This window comes from Procambarus clarkii, chromosome 68 (assembly GCF_040958095.1).
Source record: "Procambarus clarkii isolate CNS0578487 chromosome 68, FALCON_Pclarkii_2.0, whole genome shotgun sequence".
Classification (NCBI taxonomy): domain Eukaryota; kingdom Metazoa; phylum Arthropoda; class Malacostraca; order Decapoda; family Cambaridae; genus Procambarus; species Procambarus clarkii.
This window is the reverse complement of record NC_091217.1, coordinates 24,393,498-24,419,568: the sequence shown is the minus strand read 5'-3', so window position 1 is coordinate 24,419,568 and position 26,071 is coordinate 24,393,498.

The window sequence follows — 26,071 nt, the reverse complement described above, 5'->3', positions numbered from 1 at the left end:
TTGATTTAATTATTTTGTGTGAATTGCATTGGAATTGAGCTGTGTTGTTTACCATACCGTTCATTTTGTGAGTATTTTTAATTTTGTTTTATTTTCATTTCATTTTGTTCCCAATTCTCAGATGGGAACATCAGACCATTTGGGAAGGCATTGGACGAGGGAGTGGGGAATGGTGGGGATGATGAGGGGAAAGAAGTGAGAGATTGTGGGGAGGACGAGGGGACAAGGGAGGGGGGGTAATGGTGGGGAAGGATGAGGGGACGGAGAAGTTTGGGAAGGTGGGGACGAGGGAATGGGGGAAAAGAAAATGGTGGGGAGGACAAAGGGACTGGGGTGTGTGGGGCATGGTGGGAAGGAAGAGGGGATGGTGGGGAGGACGAGGGGACTGTGGAGTGGGGAATGGTTGGGAGGCCAAGGAGACGAGTGAGGGGAGAATGGTGGGGAGGACTGGGAAGGTTGCTGTGGCTCAGCAACGCACATGCGTTTCTGAGCCACAGCAACGCGTGGCCGGGTACTGCTAGTCAGCAAATAAGATTGGTTTGAGGTGTTGTGAGGCATTGGGAATATCATTAATGTAGATGAGAAAGAGGAGAAGAGAGAAAGAGTATGCTGCCCTGTGGAACACCAATGTTTATAGGTAGGGTAGGAGAAATGGAAACATACGGGAGCATGTCAGTAAGGTAAGATTGAAGGTATTGCAGGGAGTGACCTCTGACTTCATAATGATGTAATTTAAGAAGAAGGTTTTGGTGGTTGACAGAGTGAAAAGCCTTTCGTAGGTCCACAAATAACCCAATAGGGAACTCATTTTTATCAAGAGCTGTATGTATCAAGTTAATCATACTAATCAGTGCATCGTTAGTGCTTTTATTGGGTCTGAAACCATATTGGCAAAAGCTAAGTATATTGTGCTTGGCTAGATAAGAGTAAAGCTGCTTGTAGATTAGCTTTTCAAATATTTTTGACAAGGTTGGTAGAATAGGTCTGTAATTGTTGACATCAGTGAGATCACCACATGTATGGACTGGAGTTACTCTTGCTTTTTAGAATATCCAGAAAGGTTTGGAGTTCAAGTGATTTGTTGAAGAGCAATGCAATGGCAGGAGGTACAAATCTGTTTTTTTTTTTTTTGTAAATTTGAGATGGTATCTCATCAAGGGGAATTCCCTGGAAACACAACCTGTAACTGTCTATTTTCCGGTTTTTACAACTTAAAATAAAGTTGTTACATCTTGGCTTAACATGTTTTTGAAGTATTAACAACATTGTTATAACTTGTTATATTGGTTGTTATAACTGGTTAGGAGGAGTTAAAAGTTGTTCGAACGTTGTAACAACGTCTTACTTTCGGTGTGTGTTTGGCGGATTGACTTAGTTTTAAGGGAAAGGATTACCTCATTAACATCAGAGGAGTTAGCATGAGTTAAGTACGGAGACTCCGGATAGTTACCTGTAAGGTAGTCATTAATATTAGCGAGGGAGTGTGGAATATCATGAGCAAGGGATGTTCCAATGGAGGAAAAGAACCTATTGAGTTCAATAGCCGTGTCAGAGCCTGAAAGCACACCATCGTCATTGGATAGGAGTATTGGTTTTTTATTCAAAATCTTTTTTGATCCCAATATTTGGGAAATAGTGCCCAATATTTCTTAATGTTGCCCTTAATGTGGGTGAAGTTATTTTCATAGTATTTTGTTTTGGCTCTCCTAATTATTTTTGACAGCATTGATGAGTAAATCTTTGAAAATTCTTTGTAAACAACTCTTAACCTTCTCAAGGTCATGTTTTTTATTAATAGATTTAAGTATCCCCTTTGTGAGCTATGGATTGTTTAGCCTTTTAGTTGTGACTTGTTAAGTTAGCATAGGGCAGTGGGTGTTATAAAGGCTGAGAGTTTTCTGAAGACATGTTTGTACTGCTAGGTTGATGTTTCCTATGTTTCCTAATTCAGTCTTTCAGTTGATATTAGCAGTAGCAGCCATAAAATTGCCTAAAGAAGATTCATTGTGCAGCCTAAAGCTTATCTTCCTTGTATCTAGAGGTGGTTTGTTAATGTTGGTTAGGAGAAACGTAGGGTAATGGTCAATGATTCTATCAATAATTATCCCTGAAGTAAGTAGAGAGTTTATGTTAGTCCAGATGTGGTCAAGAGCTGTGGCAATACTATCAGTGATTCTAGTAGGCCTAGTGATTAAGGGTATGAGGAAGCAGGAAGTCATACAGTTGAGGAAACTAGCAGCAGGAGGGTTATCAGGCTCATAAAGGTCAATATTAAACCCCAGAAATTATTAAATGGTTTTTGTTCAGTCTGTTCTCTAGGATTAGATTTCTAAGGTTGGAGTTGAATTCAGACACATCCATGTTAGGAACTCTGTATACTGCTTCTATAGTCAGAACAGCCTCTCCACCCTTGACTATAAAGCAGGCAAAGATATACTCTCAACAGGGTCTCTAATTTTAATTACTCTTAAACATGTCATTGTAATCTTTACACTGTGAACACTGTAAACACTTTACCATTGTAATCATTGCTGCTCTCTTGTGTTATGTTGAACACATGGTTTGCTGCATTATATCTCGCAATAATCCTCAAGTTATGCTAAAATGTACCTGTCGATTACCCTTAAATATACTTTAATTTACCTACTTTTTTCCGTCATATTTTTTATACAATGTTCTTTTTTGTACTTTCTTACAATGTATTTCCCCTCCGTGGTGCCTCCTTGCCGTGGTGAGGGGCTCTCGTACACCTCCCTGGGACCAGTGTAGGTTGCCTTTGCCCCCCTCTCCTGCGCCTTCTTTGGGGGGTGTACGTGCTGAAGGGCACCACGTAGGGGCCTTGTGAGCCATCGGACCACAAACTGGAGGGGCCGCCCTGAATGGATGTTTGGGTGTTCAGGCTGGAGCGATAGGGGGAATGGGGTCTTAGCACCAGTGTGGGAGAATGGACGATGTAGTAGGACTACCCTGTTGAAAAGGAGGAGCACCGCTGGGGATGACGCACCCTGCCTGCACTGGCCCGTGCTCGGCCTCCCTGGCTGCCCTGGTAGGTGGTATCCCTTGGTTCCAGGTCCCAAACTTTTGTTATTGTTTGCTGCATGGTTAACGACACGGCTTCTCTTACCCAGGCTCATGGGATGGGAGACCAGGCCCCTGAGTCGGACCGTCCTGGAAGACCGGGATCTGTAGCCCCCGCTACAGGACCCGGTTTAGGCCCAGACCGGACTCTTCCTCCCTGCTCCACTCCCTTCTCTGTGGTTGGGTCGAGCCCCAAGCCTGCTATGGTGACCGCCTCGTCCCCTTGCACGGCTCAATCTCTTATTGTGACTACTGCGCCTTTTGACCCATCTCTCTCTATAGGTTCACATCGCCGTCCCCGCCACGGCCGCTCTTCTATGCTCCCTTCCCATACTAATTCGTACCATGTACTAAGTACTTTGACCTCCATCCTTTAGATTCGACTCCTCCTGACGATTTTTCCCTTCATAGGCATCTTGTAGATTCAGTAGATGCCTCTGTTACCTTTAAATTGAAATTGAAATTGAAATAAGTTTATTGAGGTAAAATACACACAAAGGGAAGATGTAGCTCAAGCTATACTCACCCCGTTCAGTACAACGTGTTCATACATATATAGACACAAATCACAAACAATAAACATATTGCAAACATTCTGAGAAAAAAACATATGCATTTCCTCCTTTACACAAGTAGTATGGTATCAGACGCACACACAAATACTTTTATGACATAGGTATACGATTACAGTCTTGGTGCAAAATTCTTATATCTCTCCAGAATACATAACAATGAACATCTGTAACCCTGTTTCTTAAACCATATTCCATGACAACATTTCAGTCTAGGGTGATCCATTATTAATAAATTCACTTTCTAAGTCATTCCCAATAATTTCACTAAATGATAGCCATATTTTGTATAACATCTCCCACCGCCTTCTAACTTCACCGGTAAAAGCAACATTGCGTTTCTCAAGAGATTTTTTCAGTTCCATGACGTCCATTATTGGCCGAAATGATTCCTTCATGTTATATTTAATTATAAAGTTCTTCCTTTCACTACGACTACCATCAATTACACACACTTCATTTTCCTTCATTTCATCACTCATTGTTGCATTATTGTAGTCAACCACTATTTCCTGACTTTCCTTCACTTTAAGTGACTTTCCTTAACCTTCTAAGTTCGCCTCGATGGACTCGATTCTCTGCCTAAGATTTCGGAGGAACTCGCCAACTTTTCTTAGTTCAGTCCACACTTCCTTGACCATACCATTATGGCCCTCTTTCTGAGCCCCAGTAACCACTTCACTCACCGTTACATTGTCACTGCCGGAGTTCCGAGTGGTGGCGTGGCTGCTTGTTGCTTGAGCCTGACGAAGTAAATGTGAATCATTTACCCACGCATTCGTCCGGTTCACTGGCGCTGTTTGAGGCGGACTGTTCTGCTGTGCTCCCTGTGCCTGGGTAAGAGCTCTTGCCTGCTCTGTAACATTCACTGGCCGGGGAACATCCATACTCACTACACACAGCCGAGCTGGCATTGTGAACACCTCCACAGTTGCAGCATCTGGGAACTATTTTCTCACCCAGATTAAGTCTGTTTCTACACACATTAGAGAGGTGAGACTTTCCGCAGAAACGACATCGTGGATCATGTTGACAGCTCCAGGATTTATGCTCCCATCTGCAGCATTTCAGGCATATTATGGGCTCTTTTACATACTTTGCTACATGCCCCGGTGATGAACACTCTCTCGGGAACTTCACCTCTCAATAGAGCCACAACATGATCCCTAGCTTCATCTTTAATAAGGTGACGCTTGGCCCACACAAATGTTTGGTCGTCGAGGATGATTTCGGGGTCTAGAATCTGAGGGTATTTGTAGATAATTACCTTCGTCAGCTTCTCGTTCTCCTCCGGTATTTGCATAACAATTCCTTCATATCCTTGCTGGGTAAGAAACACAACTGCCTCCACAGAACCTACCGTTAAGTAAGGTCTGTTCACACCTTCCTTCAGCAGGGGCTCGAACTTGCGGTGCTCTCTTCCAAGTTTGACTGTCCACAGCAGCTTGTAGTGGTAGGCCAATGTGCATGAGGCAGGGAAGAGAAGCCTCCACCTCCGCTGACCCTCACCTTCCTGACATCATTCTGTCCTTTCGTCGATACTGGTTTGATCAGTCTCAGCGTCGTTCCTCATTCTCTTGTCGTTTCCATTAGGTACACTGTCACTATCAACACTACGCCCCACATCCTGTCTTCTCCGTTTCTTCTGTTGCCTGGTTAGAACTTCTTGAAAATCACTCTCCTCTACTGACTGGCTGCTTTCTGAGTCTGTGTCCATGCGAATATTGCCGTGGGGAGTAACCAGTTCTTCTGTTAACCGATTCTGCATCTCAGTACCCAGCATGGGGGGAAATGTGTAGAATGCTATATGTTGCAGAGGTGTTTCTCTGGCAAGTGTGCAGGCGAGACGCAGCGGAACGACGTCCTCACCCGTCGACCGTCTTGTAAACACTGTTTGTTACCTGCAACCCCACCCGCTTGGCCACCTTATCCTGCCGTGGCGAGACCCCTGTTCAAGAACGCTCGGTTAAATGCCAGTGTTGGCACTGTTCTCCTCCCGCACCATGTTGCGACCGGTGTTAGGAATCTAAAAGACTGCCACGAGGATATCAAGCTTATCTTCGAGGCCCTGCATCATTCTGTCCTCCAGGTGGATGCGTTTACTCGTCCCCCTCGTGGTCATCGCCTTCTGCCCCTTTGGGTTGTGAAGGTTACCTTTGATGGTAGGACCTTTCCACCCTCTGTCATTCTCTCTGGTCCCAGATGCTCCGTTTAGGAGTATATTCCATCTCCTCAGCTCTGCAATTAGTGCTGGAGGTTTGGGCATGGGGTCCTCAAATGCTCTAGTCCTGTCTCTCTCTCTCTTTCTGTCCCGTGTGTGGAGGTGAGGGGCACTCTAAGTTGGAGTGCACTTCTTCCCAGACCCGCTGCCTCAATTGTGGTGAGGCCCACCCTGCCTTCTCCCGCACGTGTATACGTTACAAACTCTAGGCAGCCGTCTTTAACTTGAAGCACCGGGACCGTTTGTCTTTTCCTGAGGCTCGGCGCCAAGTTCATTGTTTCCCCTTTTTCGCTGGCGTCTCCTATGCTTGCGTGGTCCGCTCTTCCTCTCCTCGTCATTCCCACCTTCCTCAGCCTCACAACCGTTTCCAAGCCTTAGACCCGGACACGCCCACCACCACCTCCCCTGTTTCCCTCCGTTCTGTCTCGAAGGGTCCCCCTCCTGGTTCTCTGTCTAGGGCTTCCCTTCTTTCTACCCAGTCTGTCGTGTCTCCTGTGTCTTCTTTCTCCTCTCCCTCTGGTCCTCCTTCCTGTCATTCTCCTCCGTCTCTTGGCTCTCCACGCTGCCTGACTGTGCGGGCCGATGTCCATCACTCTCCTGGTGGTCATGTTGTTCGCTCCCGCTCTTCTTCTCCTACCGAGACGCTGGAGTCTGTTACCCAGTACATTGCTGCTGGGACGCCTGTCTCTTTGAGTCAGAAGCGGAAACCTGGCTCCTCTCCTTCCTTCTCCCCGGTAGGTAAGAAGGCTTCGCTTTCTTCTTCGCCCCCTATTTCTGATTCTATCGTTCCTCCCACTTTGGTGGTGGAGCCACCCTGTTCCTACTGTGGAGGTTTCTTTAGCCCCCAGTTCCGTCTGGGTTACTGCCCTTGCTGAGATGCGCTCCCCTCTTTCTGCCCCTCCTCCTCCTCCTCTTCCTTCTCCTCCTGCAGACCCTGCTCGTCCACCTCTGGTCTGTCCTTCCGCTTCTTTCCCTCCTTCTTTACTCAGTTTACTCGTGCCCCCTAACCCTGACTTCGCTGACCCTGTGCTTCTTTAACGTGCTGTGATCCTTTTTCACCTTTGTTTCTTCTTTGCTTTCTGTTGCTAACCTTTCTATTTTTGTCGATGTCTATTCTTCAATGGAACATCCGTGGATATTACGCCAATTTCCTTGACCTCCAACTTCTAACTTCACAGTTTTTGGCCCTTTGTGTCTGTCTCCAGGAGCCGATGCTTAGTGCTCGTCCTGGTCTCTTCCGTGGCTATTCTTTTCTCTATCCTTCACCCCCCCCCCCCAGCTATTGCTGGGGCCCATAACTCTTCTGCTCTCTTGATTCGCTCGGATGTTCTCTTCGCCACCTTACTTTTTTCCTCGCCTCTCCACTGTTCTGCTGCCCGTGTCTGTGCATAAATGGTATACGGTTTGTTCTATTGATCTCCCCCCCACTGTCCCACTTTCTCTTCCTGATCTTAAACACCTCCTAGACTCCTTGCCGGAGGATATGTATGGGGTTCAATACAGCTCACAGGATTTGTATGGGGTCCACTACCGCCCACGGGATGTGCATGGGGTCCACTACCACCAACCTGATGAGTATTTTTTAAAATTTTTCAATTTTACCCCGAGGGGCGAGTTTATTGGGCAGCGCCACTCATCTTGTGAGTGGACACACCGCCATAGCAGCAGGTACAACACTCCCCAATAGGAAGAAAACCCGCTTGGTTGTTCATCCTGTCACTTGTACCCAGACACAGCTGGGACTTGCTTAACTGTCTCCAGTGAACAGCTCCTCAAACAAGAAGATTAACATCTATCAACCCTTGAACGCTTTTTGGGTTCACTACCGCCAACGGGATGGGTATGGGGTTTATAATTATAATAAGAACCATTAGTTATTACATATGGTGCTGTGCCAATCAACATTATATACAATAGTGTGTGCTTTGAAAACTTCAAGAGAATGGATTATACGAACGTCTAAAGAAAACGATGTTACATTGGAATGTCTATGGGATACACTATAATCAAATCAAAGTCAACTTAAAAATCTAAACTCAAATTCAAATTTATATTCAGGCATATACATAAATGATGAGTTACAAACATAGTGTTGGATTTATAGATAGAACTAGTACATACAATACCTAAAGCCACTAATATACATAACGGTTCGGGCAAGGTGTTGGAGAAAAAAGACACTTGGACTAAAACTTAATAGTAATTGAGATTAAAGTATTAATTGTGTTGAAAAAAAAGAATAAAAAAGGGGGGGGGGGGACATGGCAGAAATCAGCTTTTGTACAAGTTGGTCAACAAACAGCATTGTTTAAAATAACAAGAAATGGGTTGACATTTAGGGGGTAAGGAAGGTTACATGGAGTTAATTATTTAGTACTTAGTTTTTCTCTAAAACTGGTTGAGAGAGGTACAGCCTTTGACATGACTGGAAACGTCATTCCACACTCTGGGTCCCTTGCTTTCTTAGAGCATTTCTAGTTTGATTAAGTCGTACTCTTGGAATATCAAATAGGAATTTGTTTCTGGTGTGGTGCCCATGGGTTCTGTTACATCCTTCTAGGAATCTTTTAAGGACAGGATTGACATTACAGTTCAGAGTTTTAAATATATAGAGTACACATGAGAGGATGTGCATTGAATAAATATATGACATTTTCAAAGATTTGAGTAAGGGTATCGAGTGCTGTCTGGGGCCAGAGTTAGATAATGTTCTAATAGCAGCTTTGTGTTGAGTAATTAGAGGACGTAATTGATTTTGGGTAGTAGAACCCCAAGCACAAATACCATAGTTGAGGTAAGGATAGATGAGAGAGTAATGGAGCGTCACCAGGACAGGGCGAGGTACATAATATCTAATGTTAGAAAGAATGCCAACAGTTTTAGAAATTTTTTTTGTTATGTTTAGAATGTGACCCTGGAAATTCAGCTTGTTATCGATGTTAATACCAAGAAATTTACCCTGTACTTTGTTATTGATTTGGATATTGTTTATTCTTAGATTAATTTGATTTGAGGATTTATTAGCAAATAAAATATAAAAAGTTTTGTCAAAGTTAAGGGTGAGTTTGTTAGTAGACAGCCAAAGATGGACTTTATTTAGTTCAGTATTCTCTGTGACATTTAGAGCACGAGTATCAGGACTGGAGAAAATGAAGGTTGAGTTATCAGCAATTGTTGGAAATTTCCGACACTAATACAACACTGTTGTAGTATTATTTTATTATTACTAAATCTACTAATCATTGTAGTAATTAAAATTAACCAAACGTAGAGTTCACATGTACTAATAATTACATCTGTACAATAAGGCTAGAATTCTTACGTCACCAGACGCCAGTATTGCGTCAGATTCCAATATAATTAACACATCTATATCCAGTGTGTCTGAGAATTGAGTTTGATTCTCTATAAAACAACGGTGTTCTGTGTGATAATTATTTACAGATAAACTGATCCCCAACTAATGCCAAATAGAGCGTTTATAGTTACAACTGTTATCTGGTGATAAATTTAACGTCATGCGTGAATGCCCTGGAGAGATTTTAACACTTTCGCGCTTTAGATTAGAGATAACTCGTCACTGTTTTTTCTAACGATTCCGCATAACAGCCTACTTTTCTCGTCCATCGAAAAAATATTTCTATAAATTCCATTTTTTAACCGAAATGGATGGGGATACTCTCAGATTGGCCTTAGCCTTATGACTCAGCCTTATTGGCGTGGAACAGCGAGGAATGGCCAACAACAACAAGCATACCACATGTTCCCGACATAGGTGCCAGCGCAGCTCCTCCTGCTGACGCGGCAGTTTCTACACCCGGGCCATCTGGTGCGAGGCGTCCTCTGTTCACCTCAACACCTCAAGCCCACTCATCAACCACAAATTCTGAAATGGACATTGAGGACATAGAACCACTTGATGTTTCTGATTTCATAGAAGATTCTACTACAAGTTTGGTGGTTCCTGTAGAAGACAATATTCCTCCAGTGCATCCAAGAAATACAAGAATTATAGATTCAGAACAACGTCTCAACTACAAGTTGACGCATGAACTCGTGCACTTGGCTAAAAAAAGAAGATGCCGTGTTTGTTTCAAGTCTGGCAAAAGGAGGGACGTGATTTATGGATGTAAAACTTGTGATGTGGCACTGTGCGCTGCGCCTTGCTACACAAGGTGCCACCGAAGAAAGATATTTTGGGTGGAGAAAAAATAACCACCGGCAACAGCTTCACTCCACCTAAGAAACATCAGATGAGCAACTTCAGGATCAGAAGCCTGAAGATGGTGGAGTGAAGAAAAATGCTCAACTGTTGATCTTCAATCAACATAGACAGGGTAAGTACACCTATTTGGAATTTTTTATCATCTATAAGAAGTTATATTATATACGTTTTGTAGAGAATTTATTTGCGAATTTTTTGGTACCAGAATATTATATCACATAAACTTCTATGAGTAAAAAAAAAAAAAACACAAAGTATGTTTGGGGGTGTGGCGGGTGTGGCTCTGGGTATGGCGGCCGTGTGGCATTGGGTTCCCTTTACCCGTTGATATATCCAACACGTGGGAAATATTTGTATGTGTTATGTATATGTCTGTGTAGGGAATTTTACTGCGATCACTGTCATACAAATTATAAAATGTTTCAACAAGTATAAACATGACAAACATCAAACGAACGAAAACAATGCGTTCGTTTCTGCCGCGAACGCATACTGAGCGACGTGGTTCTATATTTGGCGCTTCTCTTACACATGCTTTGTACAAATGTTATACATTTCATCTTATAGAAAATTTTATTGCGAACACATTGGTATAAAAAAGAAATACATAGAAAAGTAGGGTCAGGAAACGTATAAATGTATAAACTTTCCAAGCATGATTTCCCCCCTGTGTTTTCGCCAGTGCGCTCGCGGCTAACTACTCTCCACTTCACATACTCTTGCGGGTGGGCAATTACCTATATTTACCATTCATATGCATATGTCCGTGTAGAGAATTTTATTGCGATTCCAATGATACCAAAATTAGCGATGTAAGACAACTGTAGGCTTCGCAACCATTAAGAGAGTGGAAACATTTTGTTGCTGTTTGGCGCTCTCGGCGAGTGATCTGCATAGTTTTTTATTTGGTGTTGATACTCCTTATGCTTGGGCGGCATTTTATAGGTATGCTCTTATAGACAATTTCATTGCGAACACAGTGATACCAAATTTAAATACGTGCGCCTTCAATTATTGTCAGGACAGTCAAAAGAGTGTACACTTTTTCGGTCTTACCGCGTAGGCGCGCGAAGTGCCGAAAGCATCTGGGGTATTGATTTTTTTTTAGCGCCGAGAGCGCGAAAGTGTTAATTCATCTCCATTGCTTGTTTACCATCGTAAAACGAGCAATTTATAATATTTAACTCCTCTGAATAATAAACCCGTCCTTATCCGAGCATTTCAATCGCAACTGCGAGAATTGATATTATTCGTAGTAAATAATTTGTGTATCAAATGCTGGACGCAGAGCGGGGAGGGAGGAGACGCCATTACCTGAGACGTCTTGCTGGAGGACGCCACCGAGAGCGGGAGGAGGAAAGTCGCCACTGTGAGGTGTGAAGATTAGTTGCAGAATATAGCAACTTAGCTGGTTTTTAGTGTCACGGAATACTTCGTGTTGGATTGTCAACGAGAATTAACTTGACGTTCAGCCGGGAACCTGTTAATTGGTTCTGTGTAGCCAACGTGACCGGCCCGAGAAGCGCGTCAACATCTAGGCTAGGCTCGACACCACGTGTTCGTTACTACGACGCCAGAACCTAGGACGCGAGCTTCGGCAAGCCTTAACTTACACAGTGCCCTAATAGCTAAGTACCTTTATTCCCTTATGATGCATCATTATGGATAGGTTATAGCCGGGTAGCTTGTCGTCATGCCGAGCGACTATAATAAACCACAGGTTATTATCTGTCTCCACTCTCCATTTTAATTTCTTGAACATAGATACTTAGCAGCCTAATATGTTGCTACTGAATATATTTTGATTTGCAGCGTGTGTGAAGAATTCCCCGAGCTGTCATTTCCCGTGTTAATCATCTCCCAGGGTTCCATGGTGAGTTCAGGAGATTCCGAGGATGAGTCATAACCGATGTCTTGGAAAACATCTTCAAGCTAAGACCCTTTTCCGTATTCCTTAAAATACATTATCTGTAGTATATTATTCTTGCGGATCACTGTTTTCTGGATTAACATGTGTTTATTATAATCATTAATTTCTCATGTTCATAATCTATGTTCTTATTGGTGATTGTTTTATTGATTCTATAATTGGTCATAGGATTAGATTTATTGCATAATGAACTGGTGCACGAACCACACTAGTTCCTAGACATATATGAAGTTCTAGTAATAACCCCCCAATGTAGGTGTTTGAGGCTTTGATTCAGTTAAATTATATACAGCCCATTAATTATACAAGTGATTATATTCTCTAGTATTTATCCATAGTTACTGGTTCATCAAGGAATTTTTTAATGATCACATTTTATTAGTTTCCCTCTTTACTATATAAGCGGGTGGTCCTTCGTAATTGTTTTTCATTACATTAATATTTAAATAAATAGAGTCAAGCCCCAAAAGTCCCACATTATGGTCCTTATCGAACCGGATAAACATAAATTATAATTATAAATACTAATTAGTAATAACTAATCCTTGTGTGATGTAGTCTAGACTAACCATTTAATTAATTGTGTCTGCCAACAGAGTAACACATAAGTTAGTCTAAGTCACACCAATACATTGCTACTTTCACCTCATGTATAAGGTAGCACTCGTGGGACACAGTCAATTACCCACAACACTTAGACCTATACCTCATACAGAAGTAAGAATCTTTAGGTCACCAGGAGCAACAGCTCATAACTTTTATAACAATTCCAATCCTGTGGGCGGTAATGGACCGAATATCTATCCTGTGGGCGGTAATGGACCCCATGGCTAACCTGTGAGCGGTATTGGACCCCATGGCCATCCTGTGAGCGGTAATGGGCCCCATGGCCATCCTGTGGGTGGGAATGGATCTCATGTCCATCCTGTTTGCAGTAATGGGCCCCATATTCATTATGTGGGCTGTAGTAGACCCCCATACACATCTTGCGAGTGGGAGTGAACCCCACACCCATTCTCTGGGCGGTTGTGGACCATATACTCATCCTCTAGACGGTAGTGGACCCCATACCAATCCAAAAGGTGGTAGTGGACCGTCACGTACCCGTTTAATAGTGCTCGAAACTAACCCAGAAACCCAAGAATTTCCCCCACTCCACACAAGACGGCACAGATGATAGGGGAGCAATGAAAGTGGGACCGTATAGTTTCCAGACTATATTTGGGACGCTGATACAGTTATTAATATGAGAGAGACATATTACTACAGTACACCACGTGGCGTTTATGGAGGACACAGCCACGGGCAAAGATTTATCCATGAATTAATTTACACAAGTTCCACGCACTGGGAACGGACAATAAAATAGGCTTGCACTGATCACTAAACATATACACAGTTATAAAAAGATGTCCTAATATACAAAGACAGTAGCACTTAACCAAATAGCCACATGGCTCCACTGATCAGACCACCATCCTCGACCTCTCCCGTAGAACGAAAAGAGAGAGAGAGGCCTGATTGATTGATAAAGATTAAGCCACTCAAAATGTGGCACGGGCATGAATAGCCCGTAAGCGGTGGCCCTTTTGAGCCATTTCCAGTATCAATAGATGATACTGGAGATCAGTGGAGGTGCGACTGCACCCTGCGTGATGGGAGATATCTCCCGTGAATGTGTCCAAGAATGATTGATGAAGATTAAGCCACCCAAAAGGTGGCACGGTCATGATTAGCCCGTAAGTGGTGGCCCTTTTGAGCCATCACCAGTATCAATAGATGATACTGGAGATCTGTGGAGGTGCGACTGCACCCTGCGCGATGGGAGATGTTTCCCGTGTGAAATGTGCTGTAAAAGAGAGGCCTGATTGATTGATTGATAAAGATTAAGCCACCCAAGAGGTGGCACGGGTATGAATAGCCTGTAAGTGGTACATTTTTTTTTTTCAGTAATTCTTTTTAGTGTTCTGAGGTTGCATTTAATCATCAAGCTGTTATCGTGGGGAAGGATATTGCTACACAGTCTTTATTAGAGTGTCCAGCTGCTGGACACCTTTGTTGACCAGGAGAGTGGCTGTGTTGATGGCTTCAGGGTGGCCACTGCAAGATTCAGGAACTCTTAAAGCTCTTCTAAGGTCGTTGGTTGCTTCACATTCCAGAAGATAGTGAAGTAATGGCTTTTCTCTGACAGTTTGGCAGAAGATGCACTGTCTCTGTCGGGGTTCACCAATCTCCCAGTTGCATCTGTAACCTAAACGTAGTCTATATAACCTAACTGCTATTTCCCTGTGGTTCCTTTTGGGATATTTAACCTTTCTAATTTGGTTGCCTGAAGATACCATGTTGCAGAGGGTGAACCTTCAGCTATTCTCTGGTGTAGGTAGGCTTTGTTGAGGTGTGAGAGTTTTTTGGTGATGATGTTTTTTATGTTCTCTAGGCTGGATTGAATTGTTTTATGTATCACTGGATGACGAGTTGCCAATTTAGCAATTTCATCAGCTTTCTCATTTAATGGGATTCTAACATGGGATGAGATCCAGTTTAAGGTTATGTTGAGTCCTTTGCCTTTAGCGACTGCTCCAAGATACAAAATGGTGGTAATTATTTGCACGTTATCTTTCCACTGTTTTTGTCCTAGTATTTGAAGTGCAGCTTTTGAGTCAGTGTGTATGATTGCATTTTGAGTGTTTTGTGCAATCACATATGCGAATGCCTGTTGTAAGGCAAACAGCTTAGTTTGGGTTGATGATACTAGTCCTCCCAGTCTCCAATATGCCTGTACGCTGGCCGTGCAAAGAGCAGAGCCAGCACTCTCATATTCTGTGTCCACTGATCTGTCTGTGAAGATGTGGGTGGCTCCTGCTATGCTATATATTTGCTCTTCTATTATGCGCCTTAGGATTGTCGGATCATAGGCAGCCTTTTTCATTGTTAGACTTTCTATTACTATTTTGAAAGTAGGCTCTTCCCACGGTGCGAAAGAAGTGTAATTTGGGGTGTGGATAATCACCCTCTCTATCAAGAATCATGCTTTTTAAATGTAGTCTGTTTAGGACTTTTCCTGCTCTTGCAGCCCAAGAGTTTCCATTGTTTTGGCCTAGTCCAACCACCAAGGCCTGCCGTACTGGGATTTTATCAGAGGAAATAATTATGTTACTGATAACTGTAGCTGTCCTTTGTGATATTCTTTCTTGTAGAGAGGGCAAACCTGTCTCCAGTCTAAGAGTTTCAAGCCTGGTCCACATGGGGGCTCCCAGTGCGGCTCTCATAGCATTTTATGGGCAACTTCAAGCTTTTCCCACTGTTGGTGTGATAGATTTGTGAGTGCAGGTGCGGCATAATCGATCACTGATCTGACTGCCTGTACATAGTATGTGCGAAGGACTTGCAGATTGGCTCCTCCAGAGAGGGTGGTTAGCGACCTGAGGATTGCCGTCCGGGCCGCAGTTCCCTCTCTCAAGTAAGTGACCTCAGCATTAAAATTCATGTGTGTGTCCAGGATTATTCCTAGATACTGATAGGTGTCGACCCATTCAATTGGTTGACCCTGTACTGTGAGTTGGATGTTGAGCTTCGCTATTTTTATGGGCATGGCCTTTGACTTTGAGGGGTTGAGTTTGATCCCAATCTGTTTTGCCTCTTTACTGATGCAGTCTAAGCATTTGGGTGCAAGGCGCGCCGCATCCCTTCCTTTTATGATGATGACAAAGTCGTCCGCGTAGTTTAGCAGCCTGCAGTGATATGGAAGTTTCAACCTCATTATTCTTTCCATAAAACAGTTGAAGAGAAGAGGGCTAAGAATACCACCTTGTGGTGTACCATTTTCATGTCTTCTGTACTCAGAGACTGTGCCATGAAGTTTTACTCTTGCTTCTCTGTTTATGAGACAGTTTTTGATCCAGGAGAGCAGGTTGCCTCTGACCTCTTTGTCAATGAGGCAGCAGAGAATAGCTGGGGCGCTAGCCAGTTCAAAGGCTTTTTCGAGGTCCAGGTATATCAGCATTCCTGGTCTGTCATTCAAGTGGGCTAACAGAGTTGTAATACATTCCACTGTGACAACCCCTCTTTTATAGGCTTACATATCATGGTGTAGTTTAGGCATTTTCCACTCCAGTCTGTTGAGTGCCATTCTGTCAGCCGTCTTGGCTGCACACCTTTGGAGAGAGATGGGCCTGGGATTAGCTGGATCTTTGGGTTTTGGGATCGGCACTATGTCTGCTCTATTCCAAGCAGAAGGTCTAGTTTGAGAAGTCCAGGCTAAATTAATTAACCTTAGGTATGCAGCGTCTCCCTCTGGGCCGAGGATTCTAATCATTTTATAGGTTATTTTGTCGGCTCCTGGGGATGTATCCTTGGAGTTTTTCTTAGCCCGATTGAGCTCATCGAGTGTGAAGGGGGCATTAGTGTCAGAGACTTCTTCACATGCTGTAAGGATTCTGTGCCACCTTTCTTCCTTTTGTCCGGTCTGTACTGCTAATACATCTGGTGGAAGTTGATTGCTGGCTGCTCTCTCTGCAAACCTGGTTGCCAGTACTTCGGCTTCCTGTTGAGGATCCTTGGGGTGTGAAGCTTTAGGTGTTTTATTCCCTTTGGCCCGGTGAATTTGCTGCCACATCTCTCCGAGAGAGGTGTGTTCATTCAGGTGTGAACACCATTCCAGCCACTTTTGTTCTTTTATTAGTTTGGTCTCTCGATGCACATGTTCCATGACCACACAAAGTAAGGTCCTGTTGCGCTCACTTGGCTGCTTTTTGTATAGCTTTCTTGTTCTGTTGAGTCTATGGTTGAGTTCTTTAACACGTTCGCAATAGTACCAATAATCTTTATGGTGTCCGGTGGACTGTTTTTACAGAGGAATTGAGTGGTTGACAGCACTTTGAATCGCTTTGACAAATTCTTGTTTTGCCTGATTAATGTCTTCGGGAAGATCATAGTTTTTATGCCACTCTGAAATGAGGTTTTGAAATCGGTCCCAGTTTGCTAAAGCAAAGTTCCAGGCTTCTGATGGAGGCGGAGGTGGGGTGGGTAGGTCTAACTTAAGATCAATTTGGACCCCATAGTGGTCGCTTGTGAGTGTGGGCTCAACTGACCATGTTGCTGCATCTCTTAGGGAGGCTGAAAGAAAGCTTAGGTCTAATCTGCCTCCTTGGATGTGGGTAGGTTCCTTCTTGTTTAGGATTTGTATTTCTGGAAGCTGGTCTAGTAGATGTGCAATGTGAATGCCGGCTTCATTTGTTGTGTTTGAGCCCAGTGCCAATCGATGATGGGCATTAAAATCTCCACAAATGATTGTGTTTGTTGTTGTCGCGTGTCCAAATAACAAAGAGAGATCCATTTTGGCATGTGGAGACCTGTACACATTGAACACTTCAAGTTTGTCGTGTCTTAGCTCAATGGTTACTCCCATTACCTCTGTCCCTGCTCCACAATCGGGAGGGCTGGTTATGGACTTGGAGATCAGGTCACATTTTACATAAATTGCACATCCCCTGGATTGCCCATTGATCCATGGAAGGAAGAAGCCTCGATAGCCTGAGATTTTAGTTTCTAATCCGGCTCGAAGCAAGCTCTCCTGTAGTATCAGGATGTCTATGCTCTTGGTTGCTGCTATGCATTGCAAGTGTTGCAATTTAGTGCGCAGTCCTTGCGCATTCCATTGCAGGATCTTTAGACCTCTAGGTTCTTGGAATTTGCTGATAATTCCGTGGTATCCATGGAGTCTGATGAACACGCCATGGAAGTTGCAATTGGTGTATAGGTTCTTAGTGGACCTGAAATTGATTCATCAATGTCGCTTTCCGACGAGCTGGACTCTATCTGTTTTTTAGGGGGGTGTCTCCTGCCCTGCGTTCTTGAAGTAAGGATATTATATTTTCGAATTTCTTGAGCTTGTGCTCAATTGTCTTCCGAGTCTCTGTGGTTTGCTTGATTCCATGTGATGACAGCAGACTTTCGATCAACTCGGTGACCAAAGCTTTGAGCATTGGCCAGAGAGCGTCCAGATCTGTGGGAGCACTATTTAATGCTGTGCAGGTTTGGGGCCTAGTAGCGTACAGACCCTTCTCAGTGGTAACTTTGACACTGGAATTGTTACTCCTATTGGCCCCAGTGTGCTTACTGGATGAAATGGGAGAACGACTGCTTTGAACATGATTCTTGTGTCCTCCATCTTACTTTTTGTCCTGTATGGAGATCTTCACACCCTTCACCATGGTGAAGGGCCGTGTGCTCCTCTTCCTGAATGGGTAGACCCCACGCCGTTTTAGTGGGAAGGGGAGCTGGTATTAGTTTTGGTGGGGGCTTCAGCTCTGCTGTAGGCGTGGTGGGGTTCGTTTGAAACCTTTTGAGCCATTCAGGGCATTTCAAGTTCGAGGCGTGATGTGCCTTGGAGCAATTTGGGCACTTTGCCTGAACAGGGTGGTTTGCCTTGTCAATGCATATTTTTGTGTCATGGGGCTGGCTGCAGACTCCGCACCTCACTGGGCGTTGGCAGCCATCTTTGTGATGCCCAAATCTCTGACATCTAAAGCATCTTAGGGGTTTTTCGGGTGTAAGGCCTGTGTTGGAACACGCCCCAGATTCCAAGGCCAAGTTTCTCGGGATCCGTCCTCTTACTGTGAAAAGGACTTGTCGGGTTTCCTGTTTTGTGGTTCGTACTTGGCATCTCTCTGCTGACACCACATAGTTCAGCTTTTCGAGATGGTCATGGGCCATATGCAAGGGATAGTGGAGGACAATGATTTTTCGTATTTTATCCTCTGGTTTCAGTTCCTCACATTTTGTGTAATTTTTCAGAATAGTAGAGGCCGACTCGTCCTTAGGCCTCAGAATGTATTCTCCTCTGAGATTTGGTTTTGCTCTGATCTGGAGGTGGGGGTACTTTTTTCGAGGTCCACTACAGTGGCGTAGGAAGACTTACCTTCGGTGTGCTGCACCTTGAAGATTGCAGTGTACATTTAGTCTGAGGCGCTGGAAGAGCTGGAGAAGCTGGAGTGATTATAAGTGATTATAGGGCGATGGGTCGTTATGGAGTGGCTTGTCCTGTTCGCCTTATTTACGTGATGCCACTCGCCGTCACTTTCAGAACTTGTATCCAGTATAGATTGTCTTTTCCTACACTGAGCAGCATTGCTGGATAGATTATAATTCAATTGGAATTCCATGATGAAATTCAAATGATCACTTGTGGAGTGGTCTGGTGAGTGAAGGTGATGCTCTGTGCTACTGGAGACAAAGTCAGCGTGGAGTTGGCTCACTGGGTGAACTGGTGAAGAGAGGCCTGAGCGCTTCTTCTATATATGGGCACGGTTATCGTGTTCGAGCATGCAATGCGTTCGGACGTAGTCTAATTAGTAATTAACATACTAGTCCATCTTCGGAATCATTTATCTAAGAACTGTTAATCAGATCTAAGCTAGTAATTTTAGTAACAATCATTGTAGACAAATGGACAATACTATTAACAATAGCCTATTTAGGACATAGAACATTTCCCAGGATAAGTGGTGGCCTGGTACAAACTCTGGGTTGCCAAATGCACGATAAAGCATCAAGCATTTATCTTAGAATACTAGAAACCCAAACTCTCACAATGGTTGGCAAAATGGATTTCTAATTACATGCAAGTGTTTTGGTGTACTGAACTATTAGGAACATCATAAACTTTACAATTAACCTAAGGGGTAAACAGCATGGCCGTCGCCGCCATTTTAAACGTAACATAGCTACCTACATTATTTGTATTACATCCCATTAGTCCAACTTACACTGGGAAGCTCAACATTGTTGGCCTTAATCCACCATTAAGTATTAATAATCAATCTAGATTCCTGATAACTTCTCTCTGGTTCCAGTAATTCAATATTACTATTAATTAGCACTTCCCATTTTCTTGGAGTTGGTCATCCCGACCTCAGGTCAAGGTGCTAAAGCCGCTTAAAACTTTCACATACACATAGATAATATAATATACTACAATAAGGCAACGCCTAACATCTTTATTCATCTGAATTCTACTTCTACTTATAATAGAAAGATACGAGTTCGTTATTCTTTCAACTGGGAATAAAAGATTCGTAACATGGACCCCGTACCTATCCAAAAGGTGATAGTGAACCCCATTCCTATCCAAAAAGTTGTAGTGGACCCCATACCTATCCAAAAGGTGGTAGTGGACCCCATACCTATCCGAAAGGTGGTAGATGGCCCAATATCTATCCTTTTGGGTGGTAGTGGATCCCATAAATATCTTGTGACTGGTTTTGGACCATATATCCACCCTGTTTGAAGTAGTATTACTCTATTACTTTATTATTCTCTCATCTATCCTTATCTCAATTATGGTATTTGTACTTGGAGTTCTACTTCCCAAAATCATTTACGTCCTCTAATTACTCATCACAAAGCTGCTATTAGAACAATATCAAACTCTTTCCCCAGACAGCACTCGGTACCCTTACTTAAATCTTTGAATATGTTAGATATTAACACACTGCACATCCTCCCATGTGTACTCTTTATATTTACAACAACTGTAATGTCAATCCTGACCTTAAACGCTTCCTAGAAAGTTGTAACAGGACCCATGGGAACCACACTAGAAACAAATTCTTTTTTGATATTCCTAGAGTGCGACTTAATCAAACTAGAAATGCTCTACAAATCAAGGAACCCAGAATGTGGAATGACCTTCCCAGTCATGTCAAAGGCTGTACCTCTCTCAACCAGTAAATCAAAGTAAATCATTCAGAGAAAATCAAAGTACTACCTAATAAACCCCATGTAACTTACCTTATCCCCTAAATATCAACCCATGTCTTGCTATTTTCAAACAATACTGTTTGTTGACCAAGTTGTATAATTGCTGATTTCTGCCATATTCCCCCTCCCCCTTATTTTCCTTTTTCAACTCAATTTATACTTTAATCTCAATTAGTATTTTTCTTAAGTCTAAGTGTTTTTTCCCAACATCTTGCCCAAAACGTTGTGTGTATTAGCGGCTTTAGATATTGTATGTACTAGCTCTATCTATAAATCAAACATAATGTTTGTAACTTATCTTCTATGTATGTACTTTTAAATGACAAACATTTTAGCCCTCTTCTCTTTCTCATCTACATTAATGACCTTCCAAATGCCTCTGAATCACCTCAAACAAATCTTAATTGCTGATAACTCAACCTTCATTTCCTCCAGTCCTGACACTCGTGCTCTAAATGTCACAGTGAATACTGAACAAAATAAAGTCCATCTTTGGCTGTCTACTAACAAACTCACCCTTAACTTTGACAAAACTTTCTATATTTTATTTGTTAATAAATCCTCAAATCAAATTAATCTAAGAATAAACAATATCCAAATCAATAACAAAGTACAGGGTAAATTTCTTGGTATTATCATCGATAACAAGCTGAATTTCCAGGGTCACATTCTAAACATAACAAAAAAAGTTTCTAAAACTGTTGGCATTCTTTCTAACATCAGATATTATGTACCTCGCCCTGTCCTGGTGACGCTCCATTACTCTCTCATCTATCCTTACCTCAACTATGGTATTTGTGCTTGGGGTTCTACTACCCAAAATCATTTACGTCCTCTAATTACTCAACACAAAGCTGCTATTAGAACATTATCTAACTCTGGCCCCAGACAGCACTCGATACCCTTACTCAAATTTTTGAAAATGTCACATATTTAGTCAATGCACATCCTCTCATGTGTACTCTATATATTTAAAACTCTGAACTGTAATGTCAATCCTGACCTTAAAAGATTCCTAGAAGGATGTAACAGAACCCATGGGCACCACACCAGAAACAAATTCCTATTTGATATTCCAAGAGTACGACTTAATCAAACTAGAAATGCTCTAAGAAATCAAGGGACCCAGAATGTGGAATGACGTTTCCAGTCATGTCAAAGGCTGTACCTCTCTCAACCAGTTTAAGAGAAAAACTAAGTACTAAATAATTAACTCCATGTAACATTCCTTACCCCCTAAATGTCAACCCATTTCTTGTTATTTTAAACAATGCTGTTTGTTGACCAACTTGTACAAAAGCTGATTTCTGCCATGTCCCCCCCCCCCTTTTTTTATTTTTTTTAACACAATTAATACTTTAATCTCAATTACTATTAAGTTTTAGTCCAAGTGTCTTTTTTTCTCCACCACCCTGCCCGAAACGTTATGTATATTAGTGGCTTTAGGTATTGTATGTACTAGTTCTATCTATAAATCCAACACTATGTTTGTAACTCATCATCTATGTATGTGCCTGAATATAAATTTGAATTTGAGTTTAGATTTTTATTCTGACTTTGATTTGATTATAGTGTATCCCATAGACATTCCAATGTAACATCGTTTTCTTTAGACGTTCGTATAATCCATTCTCTTGAAGTTTTCAAAGCACACACTATTGTATATAATGTTGATTGGCACAGCACCATATGTAATAACTAATGGTTCTTATTATAATTATAAACCCCATACCCATCCCGTTGGCGGTAGTGAACCCAATATACTCATCAGGTTGGTGGTAGTGGACCCCATGCCCATCCCGTGGGCGGTAGTGGACCCCATACAAATCCTGTGAGCAGTATTGAACCCCATACATATCCTGTGGGTGGTAGCGGGCCCCATGCCCATCCTGTGGGCGGAAGTGGACCCCATACCAATCCTGTTAGCGGTACTAAACCCAATTCCCATCCTGTGGGTGGTAGTGTCTCCATAGTCATCCTGTAGGCAGTTTTTTTATTATTCTTATTTTCTACCACAGATGTGGCCACGCATTTACAATGCTAACCAGCATACATACATTTTCTTCTGTCCTCCATTTACAGGGTTAGAGATGTGTTAATCATATAGTTACGGGATTTATTCAACAATCAACCACAGAAGGTGATTCGGTGCTTTTAAAATGCTAAGCTAACCTACATACGTAAATACATAGATACACAGAATTACGTATGACCTACATAAAGTGTTCGATGTGTCTTTTACATAGTAACATTGATGTGCATTTTCATAGGTGAAAAGTAAGTGTAGGCAGTAGTGGATCCCATACCCATCCTGTGGGCGGTAATGGACCCAATCCCTATCCTGTGGGCGGTAGTGGACCCAATACCATCCTGTGGGTGGTATTGACCCAATACCCATCCTGAGGGTGGTAGTGCCCCCCATCCTCATCCTGTGAGTGGTTGTTGATCCAATACCCATCCTGTGGGCGGTAGTGGACCCCATACTAATTTTGTGGGCGGTAGTGGAGTATATACCCATCCTGTGGATGGAAGTGGAACCCATATCCACCTTGTGGGCGGTTGGGGTCCCCATACCCATCCTGTTAGCGGTACTGGACCCTATACTCATCCTGTGGGCGGCAATGGAGGCAATACCCATCCTGTGGGCGGTAATGGACCCCATTTCCATTCTGTCGGTGGTTGTGCACCCCATACACATCCTGTGGGCGATAGTGGAACATATACCCATCCCGTGGGCGGTAGTGGACGCCATCCCCATCCTGGGGGCGGTAGTGGACGCCATACCTATCCTGTGGGTGATAATGGTCCCAAACGCATCGTGTGGGTGGTAGTGGACCCCATACAAATACTGTGTGGGTATGGGATCCACTAAAAAGTGGTGCTAACTGGGAATGAATCCGATTGGAAAAATGGTGTAATTAAATGGGATACCACAGGGGTCCATTTTAAGGCAGAACAATCTTACCGGATATACCCGATGGGCACGTGCCCGGGGGCCCCACAAGTATAGGAGCCCCACGAGCAAGGGGCCCCATGAGCATTCGACATGCAACCACACTTATATAATATAACCCTACATCCTTTAGTGGAACTAATTAATAAAAATTTACGATATATATTACCAGGTGAATAATCCTATCAACAGATATGAAACGTAATGTTTTGAGTGGAACTTAAATGTTTCAATATGTACCATCTAATATGTAGCTTACTGAGTATTATTGTCTTTTTCAAGCCTTGTGTATTGTTCAAATATTTATCATGTTGATTAGTTGCTGCTCCACGGCATGTTGTTAATGTTTTAGCACCAGTTTTGTTAAGTGCCAATAAAATATATAGGTTTTTAATGTTATAGACCATTTACTTTTTATTCCCGTGAGTGGTTGTCGTAGGGGCCCCAGCACACTGGTTTGCCCAAGGGCCCATAATAATGTTAAGATGGCCATATTTTGGCCCCAACTCTTTTTGCCTTATACACCATGACAGAGATGAGAATATTACAAACCACAGCATGTTAAACATGTATTAAACCTTTATTACCTGCAGCCACCTGCCATAGATATATCTCAACCTAATTCTGGCAATTACAATGTCACACTGTCTAGTGGATGTTTTATGCTGGCCGTATATATAATTCTCGATTCTTAACATGTCATAGCTCTTTACACTCGTGATTTCTGGCCTTTGAGTGTCAGTAACTGCTCTTCTGTCATCCCCAATTTCCTGAAATATTACTGCTGTTACAGCAGAGATTGGAATGCCAATATTCCACTCAAATCTCTGGATTATCACTTGCAGTTTTAGCTTCCTAGCGCACATCTGTGACAGGCTAGTACGCCTATTATGTACTCACCTAATTGTGCTTGCGAGGGTTGAGCTCTGGTTCTTTGGTCCCGCCTCTCAATCGTCAATCAACAGGTGTACAGGTTCCTGAGCCTATTGGGCTCTATCATATCTACACTTGAAACTGTGTATGGAGTCAGCCTCCACCACAACACTTCCTAATGCATTCCATTTGTCAACCACTCTGACACTAAAAATGTTCTTTCTAATATCTCTGTGGCTCATTTGGACACTCAGTTTCCACCTGTGTCCTCTAGTGCGTGTACCCCTTGTGTTAAATAGCCTGTCTTTATCTACCCTGTCAATTCCCTTGAGAATCTTGAAGGTGGTGATCATATTCCCCCTAACTCTTCTGTCTTCCAGCGAAGTGAGGTTTAATTCCCGTAGCCTCTCCTCGTAGCTCATACCTCTCAGTTCGGGTACTAGTCTGGTGGCAAATCTTTGAACCTTTTCCAGTTTGGTCTTATCCTTGACTAGATATGGAATCCATGCTGGGGCTGCATACTCCAGGATTGGCCTGACATATGTGGTAAACAAAGTTTGAATGATTCTTTACACAAGTTTCTGAATGCCGTTCTTATGTTGGCCAGCCTGGCATATGCCGCTGACGTTATCCTCTTCATATGGGCTGCAGGGGACAGGTCTGGCGTGATCTCAACCCTCAAGTCTTTTTCTCTCTCTGACTTTTGAAGAATTTCATCTCCCAGATGATACCTAGTATCTGGCGTACTGCTCCCAACGCCTATCTTCTTTACATTACATTTGTTTGGATTAAACTTTAACAACCATTTGTTCGACCATTCCTTCAGCTTGTCTAGATCTTCTTGAAGCCTCAAGCAGTCCTCCTCTGTCCTAATCCTTCTCATAATTTTGGCATCGTCAGCAAACATTGAGAGAAATGAATCTATACTCTCCGGGAAATCATTTACATATATCAGAAACAAGATAGGACCGAGTACAGAGCCTTGTGGGACTCCACTGGTGACTTCACGCCTATCTGAGGTCTCACCCCCTCACTGTAGCTCTGCTTCCTATTGCTTAGGTACTCCCTTATGCACTGGAGCACCTTATCAGCTACACCTGCCTGTCTCTCCAGCTTATGTACCAGCCTCTTATGCGGTACTGTGTCAAAGGCTTACCGACAATCCAAGAAAATGCAGTCCGCCAGCCTTCTCTTTCTTGCTTAATCTTTGTCACCTGGTCGTAGAATTCTATCAAGCCAGTCAGGCAAGATTTACCCTCCCTGAATCCATGTTGGCGATTTGTCACGAAGTTTCTTCTCTCCAGATGTGTTACTAGGTTTTTTCTCACGATCTTCTCCATCACCTTGCATGGTACACATGTCAAGGACACTGGCCTGTAGTTCAGTGCCTCTTGCCTGTCGCCCTTTTTGTGTACTGGGATCACATTTGCCGTCTTCCATATTTCTGGTAGGTCTCCCG